Source organism: Bos javanicus, chromosome 10 (assembly GCF_032452875.1).
Source record: "Bos javanicus breed banteng chromosome 10, ARS-OSU_banteng_1.0, whole genome shotgun sequence".
Taxonomy (NCBI): domain Eukaryota; kingdom Metazoa; phylum Chordata; class Mammalia; order Artiodactyla; family Bovidae; genus Bos; species Bos javanicus.
Window position 1 is genome coordinate 86,853,354 of NC_083877.1, and position 21,369 is coordinate 86,874,722.

Below are 21,369 nucleotides of genomic sequence, written 5' to 3' on the forward strand. Positions count from 1 at the left end.
TCCCAAAAAAAGCTCCTTCATTGAAGGAATGCCCTGACTTGATCTTGTGAGGTTATACCCACACTTCACCAGTGCTACCCGCCCCCAGTATTTTGTTCCCCGCTCTCACTTCCAGAAAATTCTATGAAACCACAAAATTTTGATGATTCCTTTCCTCTTTGCTCTACCCTACACACTAAAGCATTAATGGCACACCTGCTATGAGCTTAATACTCCTCTTACCTCTAGTGGAATATTTATAAACTTATTTGAGAAGCATTATTCATCAAACTACCCCAGGAGAGGCAAAGGAGGGAGGAAAATTATTTACCCACCACAGGATTCATTTACATTGGATCAGAAAGCTTCAAATATCTTTCCCCAGCCCATCTCAACTCTTTCCAAAAAGGAATGAGAAGAGAGGAGGGAACACCAAATCCACGGCTTGGTCATCTACCAAAATGTACCAGAGAAACCGAAACCAACCAGAGTGCTGTTGGTAATGCTTACCAGTGTCCTGCAGTTCTGATACTAAGCAGCCTATCCAGTGAGGAGCAACGCATAAAATATAGAAAACTAAAGCGAGAAGGTCAATATTTCCTTCAGGAGACTGGCAGCCAGGAGAATGAATGTGACATCAAGCTCCAAACCAAACCAGCGGCCTGCCAAGAAGTACTAATGTCCCTCCGTTTCCAGGACTGTGAGACTTGGACTTGCCTCGGTTGTAATATCACTTTCCTTGAACCTATTTCATTAGTAGCCCTTACAGTCCACCCAGAAGATACATTGGCAACATAGGCTCATCAGCAAAGAAGCCCCGGGAAAGAGCTTGTCTCTCAACACTTAAATCTCCGTTGGAGACACAGATCCCGCTGAGCCTGAGCTGTACATAAGCTAGGGGTGGGAGGTGGGGGTGAGACCACACGCCAAGTGTGTATGGGCCCAGAAGACAGTGGGTGCAGTATAACTGCGGGGAGGCCCCGGGGGCAGGCCGCCAGCGCAGCAGATGGCAGTGGGCTGCCTCTCCTTGAGCAGAGGAGTTAGGTAGTTTACAAAGTAAGGAGGCAGAACCCCAGGAGTCCACAGCCCATCACCCAGATGTGTGCTTTATTCCCATTTAAATGCAGTGTAGACAGAATCACTGCTTGGGCAGAGGTCTCTTTAGCCACAGTCATGAAGGAAGATCATCACCAGCTCTCCATATATGGGTTTAGAGAGACAGTCAAGTTAAATTCAAGGATTTTGTTACGTGTTTGCATAGCATGTTATATAAGACTGAAAAAATACCAGTTCTTATCAAAAAATGAGAAAGATGTGCTGAAGGATACTGGGGACTCAAGACAGTTTAAGATCCTCAAATACTGCCCCAGGCAAGTGGCATATTTAAAAACATGCACTGTTCTGTGTCTTCGTAGATTCTTTATTGTCAACTTGCATCCATTCATCTCAGAGTCAATTATGTCAACTCTATTTTCTTGATGCTTTGGCATTTGGGGACCTTACAGACTGCCCCTGCCAGGCAAGCTAGTGCCTAAAGATAATGACAACTTGCCCACGTATGTCCCTTTCATATACAAACCAGCCAATCCCAAGTTTATATCCCCGACTACCTCCTTATCTAATTCTTCCATGGCAAGTCAAAATTTCCCTTGCCCTAAGTCACTCTGGGACCAGGGACCAAGCAAGTAGATACCACCCCTATAGCCCAAAGCCCTCCAGAATTATTTAAACTAGCCCATTTTAAGCTGTTTACCCTGCCCCGCCTCACCTTTCCCAAGGAAACTCCAAATAAGGCTCTGGCCTAGCCTTTCCCCTCACCTCTGTCTTCTGAGTACACTGACGTTTGCCCCTGGATGGCGGACATGACCCCCTGTCTGGGACCTACGACCAAAATCAACTTCATCCTGCCAGGCCTTGTTCATACCCGCCCCTTAACCGTGCTGACTTCAGCACACCATACCCAACATGTACTTTCTTAGAACAGACATCAATAGGAAGAATAGCTTTGATTTGTTGTACAAGGAACCAGGAAAAAATCTGAATCAATTAGGTTTGTATCACCCAGTTCTAAGCAACTGGTCTTAGTACTTCATTACAGGCTGTATTGCACAAGTGATGTTTGAACAGTAGGTGTTTTCTAGTCTCAATCTGGCTGCAGCCACACAAGAAGGATGTGGGTCCCTCTACATGGCAACATCGCCTGGCTGCCAGCCATTGAAATTTCATGCTTTCCTGTCCCGAGGCCTCTTTCATTTCATGTAGTAACTCTTTCTACATTCAGCAACAAAACTCAGGCATAGCTGAACAACCTGGGTGGAAATAGGGGGTAGGAAACAGCCCGTCTTTCAGTTTAAGGGGAAATGGTGGGGGGGTGCTTCTAAGAACCCACCCAAAGGGGGTTCATTTGCCTTAAAGAAAATCAGGGAACTCTGCTTCTGAAAGGGATTAAGAAATGGACTACTGAGATAACATCTGAAAATGGATATTGTCTCTTGCTGAGCTGGCAAAGTCCCAAGAGAGGAGCGATGATTCTTCAATTGTTAACAATTACTACTTTGTTATAAACAGAGGAGGGAAGTGCGGTGGCTCCTTTCTCAACTTACATTTGTATTAAGGAAGCACAATCACCTTCTGGAAAAAATTTGCCTGGCACCCTGGACTGTTAGAGCTCTACCTACCACTGCATCTTGTAGCAGGTTTGTGCTGTCCTGTGTGGTATCCATTCACTTTGGGTGGAAAAAGATCCTGTTTATTCTTGCAGTCCTGAATTGGGCAGGCAACCAGCATAAAGTTACCTTACCCTGGGAGCCTTTATACTTTATCGCTATAAGTCATCAATCTATACTCCGTGGTTATTCCTCCAGTGAACCCACACACCATGCTTCTGGATTCAATGAGATGCTTGTTATAGGCACATACCTTTGCTCTGCCATCCTTTTATCCTTAGGACATAATTGCTCCTAAATGTTCTAAAGAAAGAAAACGGCATGCTAAGCCATGCCTGTCTTTGGAAAAAGCAAGTTTTGCCCGTGGAAATATTTACAGCTCTGCTTGCCCTACCTGTAGAATTTGAACTGGGTCCCAAAGAGTGTGTAGGTAGGTAACGCAAGGTATGGAGAATGGTGAGTTGAACTATATTGCCCTGTGGGCATGATTCACATTTATATTTATTCTGTATTCTTTCAAGTTAGGATTATAAGGCAAAAGACTCAGATTCTCTTAAGTCCCCAGAATGAAGATCATCACTAGTAAAGCAGTGGTCTCTTACAGTTCTCTGATCGCACCTTTTGGACATGCAATATGTCCATTTGGGGCTTCTGTAAGTATCAGCGAGCCCTCTTCTCTTGAAACCTATACCCAGGTTAACTGGTTATGTGATACCAAAGGGGAGCAGCTTGAATGTGTGGAATGTCCCTTCAGCTTCATCAAGAAAACATAGCACGTGTCCCCAGTATAAAATGGGGATATACCTGAGAAATCCAACCTGGTTGTCAGGGTGTGAAGGAGAAAGTCAGCTGGGTAGAAGCTGCTGTTTCAGTGTTGCCTGTTTGTTGGTGGCTTCTGTTGTTGGGCAGAAGAATCACTCTTTTTCTTTTTTTGGATCAGTTGGATTAAAAAGTCACTTTCCTCCCTGCCATTCACTTCTGGTTTGCTTCCCAGGGAAATTAAGATATGTGACAAGACATTTGATGAGTTATTTTTTAATTTTTTATGGCTGAGCTTCAAGTCTTAGTAAATAATGAATCATTCATAGTTAATCTGCAGACATTAAAATATGCAATTTCTAGAAATGTGACTTCTCTCAGGCCTTGTATTTTCTATTTACTCATCCTTTCTACTGTTCTCCACTGCAAATCGCCATTATTCCTGGTACCTATCCTTACCCTCCTCTTTTCATGCCGAGGATTTAGGTTGTCTACAGTAGCCTTTTGATTATCGAGGTGAGAGAGGCCCTCAGTTTACCTCTGGTACAGAAAGTTATTCAGAGAAGGAAATGGCAACCCACTCCAGTGTTCTTGCCTGGAGAATCCCAGGGACTGTGGAGCCTGGTGGGCTGCTGTGTATGGGGTCGCACAGAGTCAGACACAACTGAAGTGACTTAGCAGCAGCAGAAAGTTATTGTACATAAGCTCAGGGGAGAGACAGTCTCAAAAGTCAGAGCTCATGAAAACCTGCAGCCTTATCTGGGACAGTTAGCAACTATGGTGGCTAAATGATGAGTCTGTTAGGCCATCCCTATGACCAGGTCATCTATTGTCTCCTCAGCAACTAGCTTTCATTGTTCTCGGGTGAACAGCTCGTGACCCTTACTTGTGGCTCGACCTCTCTGTGTGATTCTTTCTCTCCCCACTTGCTGCGTTCAGCTTTAAAAGACAGAATCAGAATATTTTCCATTCACTCATCTAGCAAAGTGTCACTGGTGTGCAGAACTAAAGTTAGGTAGCTGCTGCCTTTCAGATGTCAGGCTGCTTCTAGTGTTAGCCTGATTATGTGATTAAAAAGTTTCCAGTCTATGCACGGCTGGCAATTTTCGTCAGCTGAGATTGTAGCTAGGCAGATACAGCATAGACGTCTCATCTCTAGCAGAGTCTTAAAAAATATAATACCATGTGCAATAAAATAATAAAATATAAAGAGAAAATCAAGGCCAAGAAGTATATATTTCAAATTTTTCAAATATCAGACCAAGTAAAATTACTATAACTGAGGCTGAATCTGGTTCTGAATCTCCTAACAACCAGGACAAAATGGGAAGTGTGATGAATAAAAGTATATAATTCTCATTACCAAAAAGGGAGAAATACCCTGGGGGGAAATTAAGCTTCTTCCTAGCTCTTACTCCAAAACCTGTGTTTTCCTACTTTACACAGAGGACACTGAGCGCCCCTGAATGAATGATAGTGCCCTCAGCACCCTAACACAACAGAAGTAGGTCACACTGCTTGGCGTGACCAACAACGAAGGCAAAGTATTTCAGTGCATGTCAACGAAGACAGTTTTGTGAAGGACAGAACTAATATAATCTAAGTTTCTTTGTGGTCCGACAAAGTCCAAGTGTAAAGGATTGGTTATTTAGAGGACTGGATGGATAGCATATGCCACAGACAATCTGAAAATACAACTTCTTACAATATTGATTGCTTAGTAAGAGCTAGTTGTACTCTTAGGCTAAAGTCCAGACACCTGGTCTTCCACATTGCTGGTTGAAGATGCCTCTGTATGCTTTGGAAAACAGGTGGCGCAGGTAACATTTTGTGAGCACTGTGGAGGCTAAGTGATATTCTCACCCCATCATACGGCATATTTCTTCTCTGTGCCTTTATTTGTATGTAGTTCCCTCTGCTTGTGCACCATCCACCTCCTCTTGCCCTTTTGCATGCCCGATCTGATTTAGATGCTTTCTGACTATGCTTGAGTGGAACCCTGTGATTACCTCTACTAGAATATGACACTTGCAACATTCTAATATCCTCAGGGATCACTTGACTGGTTCCCCCATTGGACTATAATTCCCTGGAAGGCAAGGATCAGCTGTGATTTGATGCTGAAACCCCAAGGCTTAGCACAATGACCAGCCAGCAGTAGGGACTTAAAAAATTCAGATTGAATAGACGAATGAGTGGAATTTCATGTTTCTGTCTGTGTGTATTCTTTTGCCAACATCTGGAGTACCTATTCACCTGTACAAATGTTTCTTATCCTTTAAGGATCCAGTTAAGTTTTTTCCCCTCCAATAATGCTTATTCATGTAATTAAATTTATCTTGCCATTTTTTAAAATCCCTAGAGCACTTATATTTTATACCACGAAGTTCAATGCTTCAAGTACTTTGTCATCTTTTATCATTACTTACTTCTGGAGCAAATTGCCTCTTTCAGTAGGACCAGAAATCCTTGAGGGCAGGATTATGTTCTGTAAATTTCTTAAACTTCTAGCAATATCCAAAATGCATTACCTTGTAGTATCAGCCCTTAAGAAAAAAAAATACTTAACACACATAAAATTCTTCTGGAAAATAGTTTATGCCCTTTATTCTCCTCACTTTAAAGTAAAATGCCTAAAAAAAAAAAAAAAATAAAGTAAAATGCCTAATCTCAGAAGATTACAATGAAAATTTTATAAATAAAGCATTTTACTATTAAATAGTCTTCAAAACTAAAATCACCTACTTATAAATTACCTAGTGTTTTAACCTATTTCTTGCAGTATTTTAAAACTACTTCCTACAAAATAAAGAATGACTAATCATTACTTTTCAGATAACAACCTCATACACATTCATAACGTTGCCATATTCAATTACAGTGCAGAATTCAGGATAAAGATGTTCTGTTTTAGACACATCAAGGATCTCTTTATAACAATTAAAATGAGGTATAGTTTTTCAAAAATATTATCCTTCAGCTTTTTTTCCTTCTGTACTAACTAATTGGAGCTCTTTAACTTTATCACATAGATCAGGTTTTGCTTCTCAACACTGAAGTGTCTTTTTTATTCTCTTCTGGACTCTCCATGAATTCTTTTTTTTTTTTTTTTTAATTTGGCTGCTCTGGGTCTTCTTTGATGCATGAGCTGGGTACTCTGTAGTTGCAGTGTGCAGGCTTCTCATTGCAGTAGCTTTCTCTCGTTGCAAAGCACATGCTCTAGAGCATGCGGACTCAGCAGTTGTGGTGCATGAGCTCAGTTGCCCCACATCATGTGGGATCTTCCAGACCAGGATCGAACCCATGTTTCTTGCATTGGTAGGTGAATTCTTAACCACTGGACCACCAGGGAAGTTCTCCATGAATTCTTTAGGCTCCTCTTAAATTGTATAATACCTGACATTGGATACTGTAATATTAGTGCTCTGCTTAGTATTGATTATATTTTAAAATTTGTCATTATGGTTCTCAAGTCATATGTTACAGTTTTTATTTATATTTATATAGTATTCTCAAAACCAAAACTTAAAGTTCTCTCAGCCCTTATTACCTCTTACGTTCCCTGCTTCCTCTTCCTTCAAGTTCAGTGCCATATGCCAATATCACTGGCATCATCAACAATAATACCTAACTTTTGTAAGAATTCCAATGTAAACTGAAAAGAGCATAACTCTGAAGTTAGAGTGACCTTTCTGGGCTCTGCCACTTCCCACTTGGCAACCATGGGCTAAATCACATAACCTCTTTGAATCAGTTTTTTCATCTGTACTTTGAGCAAAAAAGCATCAACCTTAGGAATTCCCCGGTGGTCCACTGGTGAGGACTCCATGCTTCCACTGCATAGGGGACAGGTTCGATCCCTGGTTGGGGCACTAAGGACCCACATGCCCATGTGACCAAAAAAAAAAAAAAAATCTATCTTGCAGGATTGATGGAAAGATTACAGATTGTGTCAACAACAAAAACTAATCAACATGATTTATAAAGGAGCAAAGGACTGGAAATAGGCATTTCTCCAAGGGAGATATGCAAAGGGCCAATAAGCACATGAAAATATGCTCAACATCACTAATCATAAAGGAAATACAAAGCAAAATCATAATGAGATATTACCTTATACTCATTAGGATGGCAACTATTTACAAAAATATATATAGAAAATAACTAGTTTTGGCAAGGAAATTAGAGAAATGGAAATCTTGTGTATACCATTGGTGAGAATGTAAAATGGTGCAGCCTCATATGGTGCTTCCTTAAAAAATTAAAAACAGAATGACCGTATAATTCAGCAGTTTTACTTTTGTGTATATATCCAAAAGAACTGAAGGCAGAGTCTTGAACATGTGTTTGTATGCCCATATTCATAGCAGCATTATTCCCAATAGCTACAGGGTAGAAACAACCCAGGTGTCTATCAATGGATCACAGATAAACAAAATGTAGTTATACATATACAATGAAATGTTATTATTTAAGGCTTAAGAAGGAAAGAATTTCTGCATTGCAGCGTGAATGAACCTTGAGGACATTATGCTGAGTTAATTAAGCCAGTCAGAAAATGACAAATACTGTATCATTCCACTTATGTGTGAGACCTAGAGTTGTCAAATTCACAGAGACAGAAAGTATGGTTGCCAGCTTTTTTCTGGTGATTAGTGATGTTCCACATTTTCTCAGATAGCTATTGTCCATTTGTATATATCCTTTGGAAAAAGTGTTTATTCAGAAAACCCTGAAGACTACACCAGAAAATTATTAGAGCTAATTAATGAATATAGTAAAGTTGCAGAATATAAAATCAACACACAGAAATCCCTTGCATTCCTATATACTAACAGTGAGAAAACAGAAAGAGAAATTAAGGAAACAATTCCATTCACCATTGCAACGAAAAGAATAAAATACTTAGGAATATATCTACCTAAAGAAACAAAAGACCTATATATAGAAAACTATAAAACACTGGCAAAAGAAATCAAAGAGGACACAAATAGATGGAGAAATATACCGTGGTCATGGATTGGAAGAATCAATATAGTGAAAATGAGTATACTACCCAAAGCAATCTATAGATTCATTCAATGCAATCCCTATCAAGCTACCGATGGTATTTTTCACAGAACTAGATCAAATAATTTCACAATTTGTATGGAAATACAGAAAACCTCGAATAGCCAAAGCAATCTTGAGAAAGAAGAATGGAACTGGAGGAATCAACCTGCCTGATTTCAGGCTCTACTACAGAGCCACAGTCATCCAGACAGTATGGTACTGGCACAAAGACAGAAATATAGATCAATGGAACAAAATAGAAAGCCCAGAGATAAATCCACACACTTATGGTCACCTTATCTTCGACAAAGGAGGCAAGAATATACAACAGAGAAAAGACAATCTCTTTAACAAGTGGTGCTGGGAAAACTGGTCAACCACTTGTAAAAAAATGAAACTAGAACACTTTCTAATACCATACACAAAAATAAACTCAAAATGGATTAAAGATCTAAACATTAAGACCAGAAACTATAAAACTCCTAGAGGAAGACATAGGCAAAACACTCTCTAACATAAATCACAGCAGGATCCTCTATGACCCACCTCCCAGAATATTGGAAATAAAAGCAAAAATAAACAAATGGGACCTAATTAAAATTAAAAGCTTTTGCACAACAAAGAAAACTATAAGCGAGGTGAAAAGACAGCCTTCAGAATGGGAGAAAATAATAGCAAATGAAGCAACTGACAAACAACTAATATACAAAATATACAAGCAACTCCTGCAGCTCAATTCCAGAAAAATAAACGACCCAATCAAAAAATGGGCCAAAGAACTAAACAGACATTTCTCCAAAGAAGACATGCAGATGGCTAACAAATACATGAAAAAATGCTCAACATCTCTCATTATTAGAGAAATGCAAATCAAAACCACAATGAGGTACCATTTCACGCCAGTCAGAATGGCTGCTATCCAAAAGTCTACAAGCAATAAATGCTGGAGAGGGTGTGGAGAAAAGGGAACCCTCTTACACTGTTGGTGGGAATGCAAACTAGTACAGCCACTATGGAGAACAGTATGGAGATTCCTTAAAAAACTGGAAATAGAACTGCCATATGACCCAGCAAACCCACTGCTGGGCATACACACCAAGGAAATCAGAACTGAAAGAGACACGTGTACCCCAATGTTCATCGCAGCACTGTTTATAATAGCCAGGACATGAAAGCAACCTAGATGTCCATCAACAGATGAATGGCTAAGAAAGCTGTGGTACATACACACAATGGAATATTACTCAGCCATTAAAAAGAATACATTTGAATCTGTTCTAATGAGGTGGATGAAACTGGAGCCTTTTATACAGAGTGAAGTAAGCCAGAAAACACCAATATAGTACACTAACACATATATATGGAATTTAGAAAGATGGTAATGATAACCCTGTATGGGAGACAGCAAAAGAGACACAGATGTATAGAACAGTCTTTTGGACTCTGTGGGAGAGGGCAAGGGTGGGATGGTTTGGGAGAATGGCATTGAAACATGTATATCATCATATGTGAAACGGATCGCCAGTCCAGGTTCAATGCATGATACAGGGTGCTTGGGGCTGGTGCACTGGGATGACCCAGAGGGAGGGGATGGGGAGGGAGGTAGGAGGGGGTTCAGGATGGGGAACACATGTACACTCATGGCAGATTCAAGTCAATGTATAGCAAAACCAGTACAATATTGTAAAGTAATTAGCCTCCAAAAAATAAATAAATAAAAAATTTTAAAAGGTGTCTATTCAGATTATCTGCCCGTTTTTAACTAGATTGTTTCATTTTACTGCTATTGAGTGGTATGCGGTTATATATATATATATGTATATGAAAGTTTTGGATATTAACTGCTTATCAGATATATGATGTACAAATATTTTCTCCCACTCCATAAGTTGCCTTCATTTTGTTGATTATTTCTTTTGCTGTGTGGAAGTTTTTTAGTTTAATGTAGTCTTACTTGTTTATTTTTGCTTTTGTTGCCTTTGGTGTCAAATCCAAAAAATCATCTCCAAGATTGATGTCACTTCATGGCAAATAGATGGGGAAAGGTGGAAATAGTGACAGAGTTTATTTTCTTGGGCTCCAAAATCACTGGGGACGATGACTGCAGCCATGAAATTAAAAGGTGCTTGCTATTTGGAAGGAAAGCTATGACAAATGTAGATTGTGTATTAAAAAGCAGAGACATCACTTTGCTGACAGAGGTCCGTATAATCAAAGCTATGGTTTTTCCAGTAGTCATGTATGGATGTGAGAGTTGGACCATAAAGTAGGCTGAGTGCCAAAGAATTGATGCTTTTGAACTGTGGTGCTGCAGAAGACTCTTGAGAGTCCCTTTGACAGCAAGGATATCAAACCACTCAATCCTTAAGGAAATCAACACTGAATAGTCATTGAAAGGACTGATGTTGAAGCTGAAACTTCAATACTTTGGCCATCTGATGTGAAGAGCTGACTCACTGGAAAAGATTGTGATACTGGGAAATATTGAAGGCAGGAAGAGAAGGGAGCGACAGGAGGATGAGATGGTTGGATGGTATTACTGACTCAATGGACATGAGTTTGAGCTAACTCTGGGAGATAGTGAAGGACAGGGAAGCCTGGTGTGCTGTAGTCCATTGGGTTGCAAAGACTGCTTTGGGTAATATGAGCATTTTAACAGTATTAATTCTTTCAGTCCATGCACAGAATCTCCATTCATTTATGTCTTCTTCAGTTTCTTTCATCAACATGTTATAGCTTTCATTGTACAGGTCTTTCATCTTCTTGGCTTATTCCTACGTAGTTTATTCTTTTTGATGCAGTTATAAATTGGATTGTTTTCTTAATTTCTCTTTCTGTTGGTTCATTGTTAGTGTATAGTAATTCAGCTGATTTTTGTATGCTGATTTTGTATCCTTAAATTTTATGGAATTTGTTCTAATAGTTTTTGGTGAAATCTTTGGGGTTCTCTATATACTTTATTTTTGGGGGCTCCAAAATCACTGCAGATGGTGACTGCAGCCATGAAATTAAAAGACGCTTACTCCTTGGAAGGAAAGTTATGACCAACCTAGATAGCATATTCAAAAGCAGAGACAATACTTTGCCAACAAAGGTCTGTCTAGTCAAGGCTATGGTTTTTCCAGTGGTCATGTATGGATGTGAGAGTTGGACTGTGAAGAAAGCTAAGCGCCGAAGAATTGATGCTTTTGAACTGTGGTGCTGGAGAAGACTCTTGCGAGTCCCTTGGACTGCAAGGAGATCCAACCAGTCCATTCTGAAGGAGATCAGCCCTGGGATTTCTTTGGAAGAAATGATGCTAAAGCTGAAACTCCAGTACTTTGGCCACCTCATGTGAAGAGATGACTCATTGGAAAAGACTCTGATGCTGGGAGGGATTGGGGGCAGGAGGAGAAGGGGACAACAGAGGATGAGATGGCTGGATGGCATCACCGACTTGATGGATGTGAGTCTGGGTGAACTCCGGGAGATGGTGTTGGACAGGGAGGCCTGGCATGCTGCGGTTCATGGGGTCGCAAAGAGTCGGACACGACTGAGCGACTGAACTGACTGATATACAATATGTCATCTGCAAACTGTGATGGTTTCATTCTTGCTTTTTGATTTGGATGGCTTTTATTTTTTTCTTGTCTAACTCTTCTGGCAGGGATGGTATTGTATCACATAAAAGTGAACATCTTTGTCTTGTTCCTGATTTTAGAGGAAAAGCTGTCATTATTTTTTTGCTTTTCACTATTGAGTATGATATTAGTATGATATTAACATGGGCTTGGCATAGTAGTGTTAGTTGCTCAGTCATGTCCGACTCTTTGCCATCCCATGGACTGTAGCCCACCAGGCTCCTCTGTCCATGGGGATTCTTCTGGCAAGAATACTGGAGTGGGTTGTCATTCCCTTCTCCAGAGGATCTTCCTGACCCAGGGATCAAACCCAGGTTTTCTACATTGCAGGCAGATTCTTTATCATCTGAGCTACAGGGAAGCCCAAGAATACTGGAGTGGGTAGCCTATCCCTTCTCCAGCAGATCTTCCCAACCCAGGAATCAAACTGGAGTCTCCTGCTATAGCCTTTATTATACTGAGGTATATTCCCTCTGTAGTCACTTTATTGAGAGTTTTTAAGTTGGATGGATGCTAGTTTTGCTAAATGCTTTTTCTGCATCAGTTGCAATGGTTGTATCATTTTTATCCTTCATTTTGTAAGTGTGATATAGACACTGATTTGTGAGTGTTAAACTGTCCTTGCATTCCTGAAGTAAATTCCACTTGATCATGGTGTATGATCCTTTTTATATATTATTGGATTCTGTTTGCTAATATTTTGTTGAGGACCGTTTTTTCATCTGTTCGTCAGGCCTATGATTTTTGTTTTCTGTGGCATCCTTATGTGGCTTTGGTATTGAAGTATTGCTACCCTTGTAAAGTGAGTTTGGAAGTGTTCCTCTTCTGTTTTTTGGAAGAATTCTGAAGGATTGGTGTTCTTGTTTCATAGACTCAGTGAAGCTACCTGGTCCTGGACTTTTGTTTGTTGAGAGGTTTTTGATTATTGATCCAATCTCATTTTATGTTATGAGTATTTTACTCCACATTACAGAAAACTATAGAGTCTGTATACAGTGCACCTCGTAGTGTTTGGTACATGATAGGCTCTTGATAAATGGTAGTTCTTACTGTGGTGTCACCATTCAAGGCACGTGGCTTCATTATGATCCTTGAAGTCATATTACTGTTAAATAATATTTAAAAAGTTAGATTCCTTAGAAAGCAAACTCTTTAAGATGTACATTAGCGTGCAGGAAGTTTATTAAGGAGTGCTCTTGGGATCAGCACCTATAGAAGAGAAGGGAATGGAAAGAAGCAGGATTGGACAGTGGGAGAAAGTACACTGTGATGCAGTGACAAAGGAGGCCTCAGCTGGCCCCCAAGGATGCTATAGAACTGAAATGACCTTTCAGATTTGTGAGTCATGGTGGGGGGGCTAGGGCACAGTTTACATACTTCCTCTCTGCCAGCCTGTCCTTGGATATGGGCTGCCTGGGACAAGAATGTAACCTTGAGTAATGGGGCTGTCGCTAGAAAGGGCTGAGGGTAGCAGTGGAGGTGGGGAATGTCTTTCATTCCTGCAGAGGAGGGGAGTGAACATGCATTACTATAGCAAAAATTTACAAGTAAAACTCAGGTTTTACTGCCTCCGAGTCCATTCAGGCTCATTTCTAGTCCTCTGTATTCATGAGTAAAATTCCCATGTTATATCTTTCACATCGTTAAAGCAATAACTAGGGAACTTTCCATTGAGTATAGCATTTCTTTTCAAATCCTTGGTGGTTAAGAACTAGTTATTTTCCTTTTTAAGTCCTACATGGACTGTTACTTTAATAAAATACATACACAAAAAAATTTACTGGATAAATAAGAAATCATATAACAGATATGCTCAGATTTATTATCAACAGATTCATCAGACGTAAAATTGCTGTGACAATTTGCTATAAAGGTTTTAACTGCCCACTTTCAATTTCTAAACTTATCTCATTGTAACCTAGTAACAAAGAGTTCTCAAAACTGGTACCAATCTGGGACTCCACTCTAAATAATTCTGGGTTACAGGATTCTTACAAATGATTGTTGCTACTGCTGCTGTTTAACCACTGAGTTGTATCCAACTTTTTGCAGTTCTGTGGACTGAAGCCCATCAGGCTCTTCTGTTCATGGGATTTCCTAAGCAAGAATACTGGAGTGGATTGCCATTTCCTTCTCCAGGGGCTTTTCCTGACCCAGGAGTTGAACCCGCATCTCCTGCTTGGCAGGCAGATTCTTTACCACTAAGCCATGCTGATGTCCTTCTAAATTGACATTGGCAATATATGGGTTAAGTGAGTGTTATTCTTCAATCTAGAGATCTGATCTTTTGCTATTCTTGAGGAATCCATAGTTCTCTTCAAGCCTGGCCTGAATCTAGGAACACCATCAGCATCACAGGTTTCAGGTACAAGTAGTTCTAAGGCCATTACCTACCCAAGGATCTAGCGGATGAAAGAAACAAAGACTGTTTCTTGTTTAACAAGGTAAGAGTCATCAGGCATCTTCTATTCCTGGAACTAGGAAAACTGACTCATCTCCTGTGATCCTCCTGGGACATTTGATGTAAGGGTAGGGAGGTAAGAGGACAGGGAAAGGAGGTCTGACAAACAGGGCATGTCCTTCAGGAAAGAAGTAGAAGTAAAACAAAGGGGTCGTGATACATTCAAAGGGTTTATAAAGCTTTCTTGTCTAATTTGGGGCGTATGACCCAAGTACAAGCCATGGTTATAACTTCAGTTGATCTGTGAATCCCCTGAAATTGTATACAGAATATCAGGTGTGCTGCGTTTGTGTCTTTTGGATAGTGTTCTCAGAATAACCCCAAAACTCATAATCATTGACTTAACTCCCTAGCTTGAAACATGGGTTAGATTTCCCCACGTGCAAGGATTCAAAGTCAAGTCACCAAACATTCTCACTTGGATCTACTGTACTGCTTTCTTAGTCCATCCACCCTTGCCATCTCTCTTCTTCCTCCTTTCCATTCTCACATCATTGTGAGCATTTCAAGATGCAAACTGTTTCTGACATACACATACACGTACTACCTGAAGCCCTTCAAAAAAAAAACAAAGCTTACCACTGTTCTTGGGATCAAAACAAAACAGGATAAAAAGTCTTACATGACCTGTCTACCTTCCATTCTTAGCCCCTACACCACCTTTCTCACATGCTTTCTCCTCACTAACCATCCTGGTCTTCTCTGAACTCCCCACACTTCCTCAGTCCACAGAGCCTTTGAGGATTCTGTTCCACCTGAATGTTCTTTCCTTACCCTCAGGTGAATTTCTTTTCTCTGGTCTCTCTGATTAGGGCATGTCCCCCTTTTACAGCAACTGTATAGCTTCTCCTTTGTAGCATTTGTTACAGTTCCTTTGTGATCTCCTCTTAGTGTTTGTCTTTCTCACTAGACTCTGAGTTCCTTGGGGACAAGGACTGTGCTGTTCACCCTTACATGCCCAGGGTTGAGCAGAGAAACTATAGAGAAAGCTTGCCATGGTGTTTATGAGTGGCTTAGCAATTTCTTCTTCACTTAACAGAGAAAATTAAGGTGTAGACACTAGGAAACAGCCAAGTTCACATAACTGACTGATGACAAATCTAGGCTTTGAGCTGAGATTTGACTTCTAAGCCCTTGCTCTTAACTACTGTAATCACAGTACAGCTGCTTTAAAAAGTGAGAGAGGTTATTAATGACCCCTGTCTCACTTAAAGAAAAGTTTATATGTTTCAGGAGGATATTATACTCATTAATATATATGCACCCAGTTCAGGAGTACTTACTTCAATATGTAAAGCAGATACTTAACAAATAGTACAATATTAAGGAACTTTAATACCCCACTTTTATCGATGAACAGATCATCCAGACTGAAAATCAGTAAGGTAATAGTGGTCTTAAATGATACAACAGACCAACTGGACTAAATAAATATGTACAGGACATTATATCAAAAACACAGAATACACATTCTTTTCAAGTGCGCATGGAGCATTCTCCAGGATAGGTCACACACTGGGCCACAAAACAAGTTTCAGCAAATTTAAGAACACAGAAATTATATCAAGCATTTTTTTCTGACCACAGTGTTATAAAACAAGAAACCAATTGCAGAAAGAAAAATGGGAAAAGAACAAACATGGAGACAAAACAACATGCTACTAAAAAAACCAATGGGTCAATGAGGAAATCAAAGAAGAAATCAGAATTTACCTCAAGACAAATGAAACTGGAAACACAACACTCCAAAATCTATGGATACAGCAAAAGCAGTTCTAAGAGGGAAGTTTATAGTGATACAGACCTTCCTCAATAAATAAGAAAAATCTCAAATAAACAATCTAACCCACCACCTAAAGGAATTAGAAAAAGAAGAACAAACAAGTCCCTAAGTCAGCAGAAGAAAGGAAATAATAAAGATCAGAAAGGAAATAAGTAAAATAGAGACCAAAAAAACAGAAGCAATGGAAAACAATGAAATCATGAACTGATTTTTAAAAAAGATAAATGAAACTGATACTCCATTAGCCAGGTTCACCAAGAAGAAAAGAGGATCCAAATAAAATAAGAAATGAAGAGAAATAACTGATACCACAGAGATATAAAAAATCATAAGAGAATACTATGAACAGTTATGTGGCAACAATTGGACAACTCAGAAGAAATGACAAGTTTCTAGAAACAAAGAACATGTCAAGACTGAATCAAGAAGAAATGGTCAGTTTGAACAGTTACTAGTAGTGGTATTGAATTTGTAATTAAAAAAAAAAACAAAAAACTCCTGGCAAATAAAAGTCTAGAACTGGATGACTTCACAATAAAATTCCACCAAACACATAAAGAAGAGCTAATACCTATTGTTCTTAAACAATTCCAAAAAATTGAAGAGGACAGACCATCCCCAAATTCATTCTACTAAGCCACATTACCTTGATACCAAAACCAGACAAAGACATTTAAAAAAAGAAAAGAAAATTACAGGTCAATATCTTTGATGGATATAGATGCAAAAACCTCAACAAAATATTAACAAATCAAATCCAACAGTATATAAAAATGATCGTACAACATGATCAAGCTATATTTATTTCAGGCACACAAGGATGGTTCAACAGTTGCAAATCAATCAGTGTGATACAATTCTTGTCACTTCTGTTTATCATAGTTTTGGAAATCCTAGCCACAGCAGTCAGACAAGAGAAAGAAAGAAAAGTCATCCAAATTTGACAGGGAAGGAGTAAAACTGTCACTATTTGCAGATGACGTGCTTTTATATATAAACCCTAAAGTCTCCACCCAAAAAACTATTAGAACTAATATATGAATTCAGTAAAAATTGCAGGATATAAAATAATATACATAATTCTGTTTTTTTCTAATATACTAATAACTATTAGAAGGAGAAAAGTTTAAAAAATCCCATTTAAAATTGCATCAAAAAGAACAGAAATAAACTTAACCAAGGAAGTGAAAGACCTACTCTTAACACTATAAAACATTGATGAAGGAAATTGAAGGTGATAGAAAGAGATGGAAAGATATCCATTGCTCTTGGGTTGGAAGAATTAATATTGTTAAAAGGCCATACTACTCACAGAAATCTACAGATTTAATGAAATCCCTAGCAAATTACCCATGACATTTTTCAAAGAACTAATAAACTAAATAATCCCTAAAATTTATATGGAGCCATAGAAGAGCCTGAATTGCTGAAGCAATCTTGAGAGAAAAGAACGAAGTTGGAGGTATTGTCCTTCCAGACTTCAGACTATACTTGCAAAGCCACAGTAATCAAAACAGCATGGTACTGGCACAAATCGATGGAACAGAATAGAGAGCCCAAAAATAAACCCATGCACCTATGGTCATTAATCTACAACCAAGGAGACAAGAATATACAGTGGAGAAAAGATTATCCCTTCAGTAAGTCCTGGGAAAACTGGACAAGTACATGTAAAACAGTGAGATTAGGATATTTCCTCACTATTCAAAAGTCAACTCAAAATTAAAGACCTAAATGTAAGACTGGAAACCATAGGACTCCTAGAAGAATACATAGGCAGAATACTGTTTGACATAAATCATGTAGTATTTTTTGGATCTGTTGTCCCCTAAGGATAAAGAAAGAAATGCACAAATAAACAAATGGAACCTAATTAAACTTAAAAGCTTTTGCATAGCAAAGGGAACCATTGACAAAATGAAAAGACAACCTACTGAATAGGAGAAGATACTTGCAAATGTTATGACCAACAAGTGGTTAATATCCAAAATATATAAACAATCCATACAACCAAAAAGACAAATAGCCCAATTAAAAGAAAAAATGGGCAGAAGATTTGAATAAACATTTTTCCAAAGACATACAGATGGTCCACAGGCACATATAAAGATCTAAATATTGCTAATTATAAAGAAATACAAATAAAAATAACAAAGAGATATCACATCACACCTGTCAAAATGGGTGTCATCAAAGAGAACACTAATAATAAATGTTGGCGAGGATGAGGAGAAAAGGGAACCCCTCATACACTTGCTGGTGGGAATATAATTTGCTGTAGCCACTATGGAAAACAGTATGGAGATGCCTCAAAATCTAAAAATAGAAATACCATATGATCCAGCAATTCTACTCCTGGGTATATATCCATAAAAACTGAAAACACTAATTGGAAAAGATACAAGCAGCCCACCGTTCATAGCAGCACTATTTAAAGTAGCCAAGATATGGAAACAACCCAATTTTTCATCAACAAATGAGTGGATAAAGAAGCTGTAGAGTGTGTGTGTGTGTATTACTCAGTCATAAATATATATGCCATAATATGTATATAAATATACTCATAATTTATATTTCCACAATCATATGAGATTATAAGAATATAATATCATAATCATATGAGATTTATCTCATAAATCATATGATTTGTGACTCATAATCATAAAGTCATACGTATATATATATTGGTCATAAAAATAATGAAATCCTGTCACTTGCAGCAATGTGGATGGACCTAGAGAATATTATGCTGAGTGGAATAAGTCAGACAGAAAAAGATCAATACCATATGATATCACTTATATGTGGAATCTAAAAATAAGCAAATGTATATAGCAAAGCTAAACAGAATCACAGATACAGAAAATAAGCTAGTGGTTCCAGTGGAGAGACAGAGGGGGAGGGGCCAGATAGTGGTTTGGGATTAAGAGATACAAACTAGTATGTATAAACTAGATAAGCAACAAGGGTATATTTTTCAACACAGGAAATTAGAGCTATTATTTTGTAATAACTTTTAATAGAGTATAATCTATGGAAATAACAAATCGCTGTGCTGTACACTTGAAACTAACGTAATATTATAAATCAACTATACTTCAATTTGAAAAAAAAAGAATTGAATGAAGGTGAAAAAATATATATGCTTCGAAAGACACCATAAAGAAAGTGAAAAGAGCCCACAGAATGGAAGAAAGCATTTGTAGATCATATATCTGGCAAGTAAACTCTATTCAGATTACATATGGATCTCTTAGATCTCAACAATAAAAAGACAGATAACCCAATCTTTAAACTGAACAATGAATTTGAATTTTTACAAATGGCCAATAAGCACATGAAAAGATGCGTGGTTAGTCATTAGAGAAGTGCAAGTCAAAACTACAAAAAGAGACCACTTCACACCCAATAAAAAGTCAGGTAATAAGTGTTGGTGAGGATACGGAGAAATTAGAACCCTAGAGTCTTGCTGGTGGGAATGTAAAACACAACTGCTTTGGGAATAGTTTCTTGATTCCTCAAACAGTTAAGCACAGCGTTACCACGTGACCCAGCAGTTCTCCTCCTAAGTATTAATATATATCCAGGAGAAATGAAAATGTATGTTTATATAAAATCTGTACCTGAGTGTCCATAGCAGCCTTACTCAGTAACCAACATGTAGGAACAACCTGAACGTCTATCAGATAATGAATGAGTAAACAGGGTGGTGTGTGTGCAATGGAACATTACTCAGCCATAAAAAGAATGAAGTCCTGGGACATGCCTACCACATGGGTGAACCTGGAAAATGTAATGCTAAGTAAAGGACTACATACTGTAGATTCTATGATGTGCAATGTCTGGAACAAGTCTGTAGAGACAGAAAGTAGATCAGTAGGTCCCTGGACTAGAATAGGGGAAGGGGGACTGAGGAATGACTGCCAGTAGTCATAGGGTTTTGTTTTTCGGGGTGGTTGTTTTTGAATAATAAAAATATGCTAAAAGTAGGTGGGGTGATGGTTACACTACACCCTGGGATACACTTTAAATGGGTGAATTTTATTAGTGTGTGAAATAGATCTCAGACCTTTAAAAAGTTAGTAGTTGATACCTAAAAAGTAAAAAACAGAACAAAAAGCCTTCAGTGTAAGCAAATTGTATTGACTTCTTACTAAAGAATTTAACAAAATTCTTTAATTAAACCTTGTACACAAAGTATTTATTCGTGTTCATTAATTCAGCAATTAATTGGCTGCCTTCCTTGCCCTAGGTGTGCTCTCGAGGTCCTAGGGAGAAAGATGCCCGGGCTTAGCTTTGTCTCCTCGTTTTCAGGCTTCCGAGGAAGGTGGTGTGCCTGGGGACAACAGCTGTCTCTGGCCTGGCCTCACTTGCTTTTTCCCCGTTTGGAAAGGTGTCGGGTATTTCCGTTGCCTTAGTCAGCACGGAGCAAGGAGGACCCTGATTATAGTTTCAGAGCCTTAAGCTTCACCTCATGCTCCAAATCCAAGACAGAGCAGCTGAGAATGGGGCTAGCCGTGCCACCAATTGCTTCTCCCCCATTGTTAATCCCTTTAATTCTGCCGTCCGCAGGCACCCCTCCCTTCACACTGTCCTGTTGCCCACTTGTGATATGATTGAGCAAGTGGTTTTGGCTTTGAAAGGTGATTCTTAGAGACACCTCAAGTGACCCAGCCCTCTGGCTTGCGGGGATGCTCTTGATGTTCATTGCCATGGGGCACCAGAGATCTTCTGTGGGCAGATACCACTTGCAGTCAAGCCTGGTCTGAGAGAAGGTAGCTGCCGCTGACTCGCCTATGGTCCTGGCCTCAGTGCTGGGGTCACGAGAGGGAGCAGCCTATCAGTGAGAAGTGTAAACAGTGAGAAGCCGCCAGTCTCTTGGTTCTTACAGAAGAGTTTATGATACTTGAGTTCCAAATCACTTTAAGCATGGAACAACTGGCTTTGTGATGATTATATACGTACGTGTGTGTGTGTGTGTTATCTGCTTTATTCCTGCTTTGCTGTGTCATTCCCTGGTCAAGACATTATAGTTTATTTTAAAGTTTG

At 39.1% G+C, this 21,369-nt stretch overlaps 1 protein-coding gene across 22 annotated transcripts in view; it reads left to right on the top strand.

Moving 5' to 3' along the window:
* TTLL5 (tubulin tyrosine ligase like 5) overlaps window positions 1-21,369 on the top strand; it is a 318,832-nt gene that overhangs the window by 268,501 nt on the left and 28,962 nt on the right. Inside the window, exon 35 of one of the 22 annotated variants that reach the window (XM_061429513.1) lies at window positions 365-10,190. The exons of the other annotated variants lie outside the window; for them this stretch is intronic. The gene's annotated coding sequence lies outside the window, so the exon portion shown is untranslated. Of the gene's footprint in view, window positions 1-364; window positions 10,191-21,369 lie in introns of those variants that run through there. 22 annotated transcript variants of the gene reach the window in all.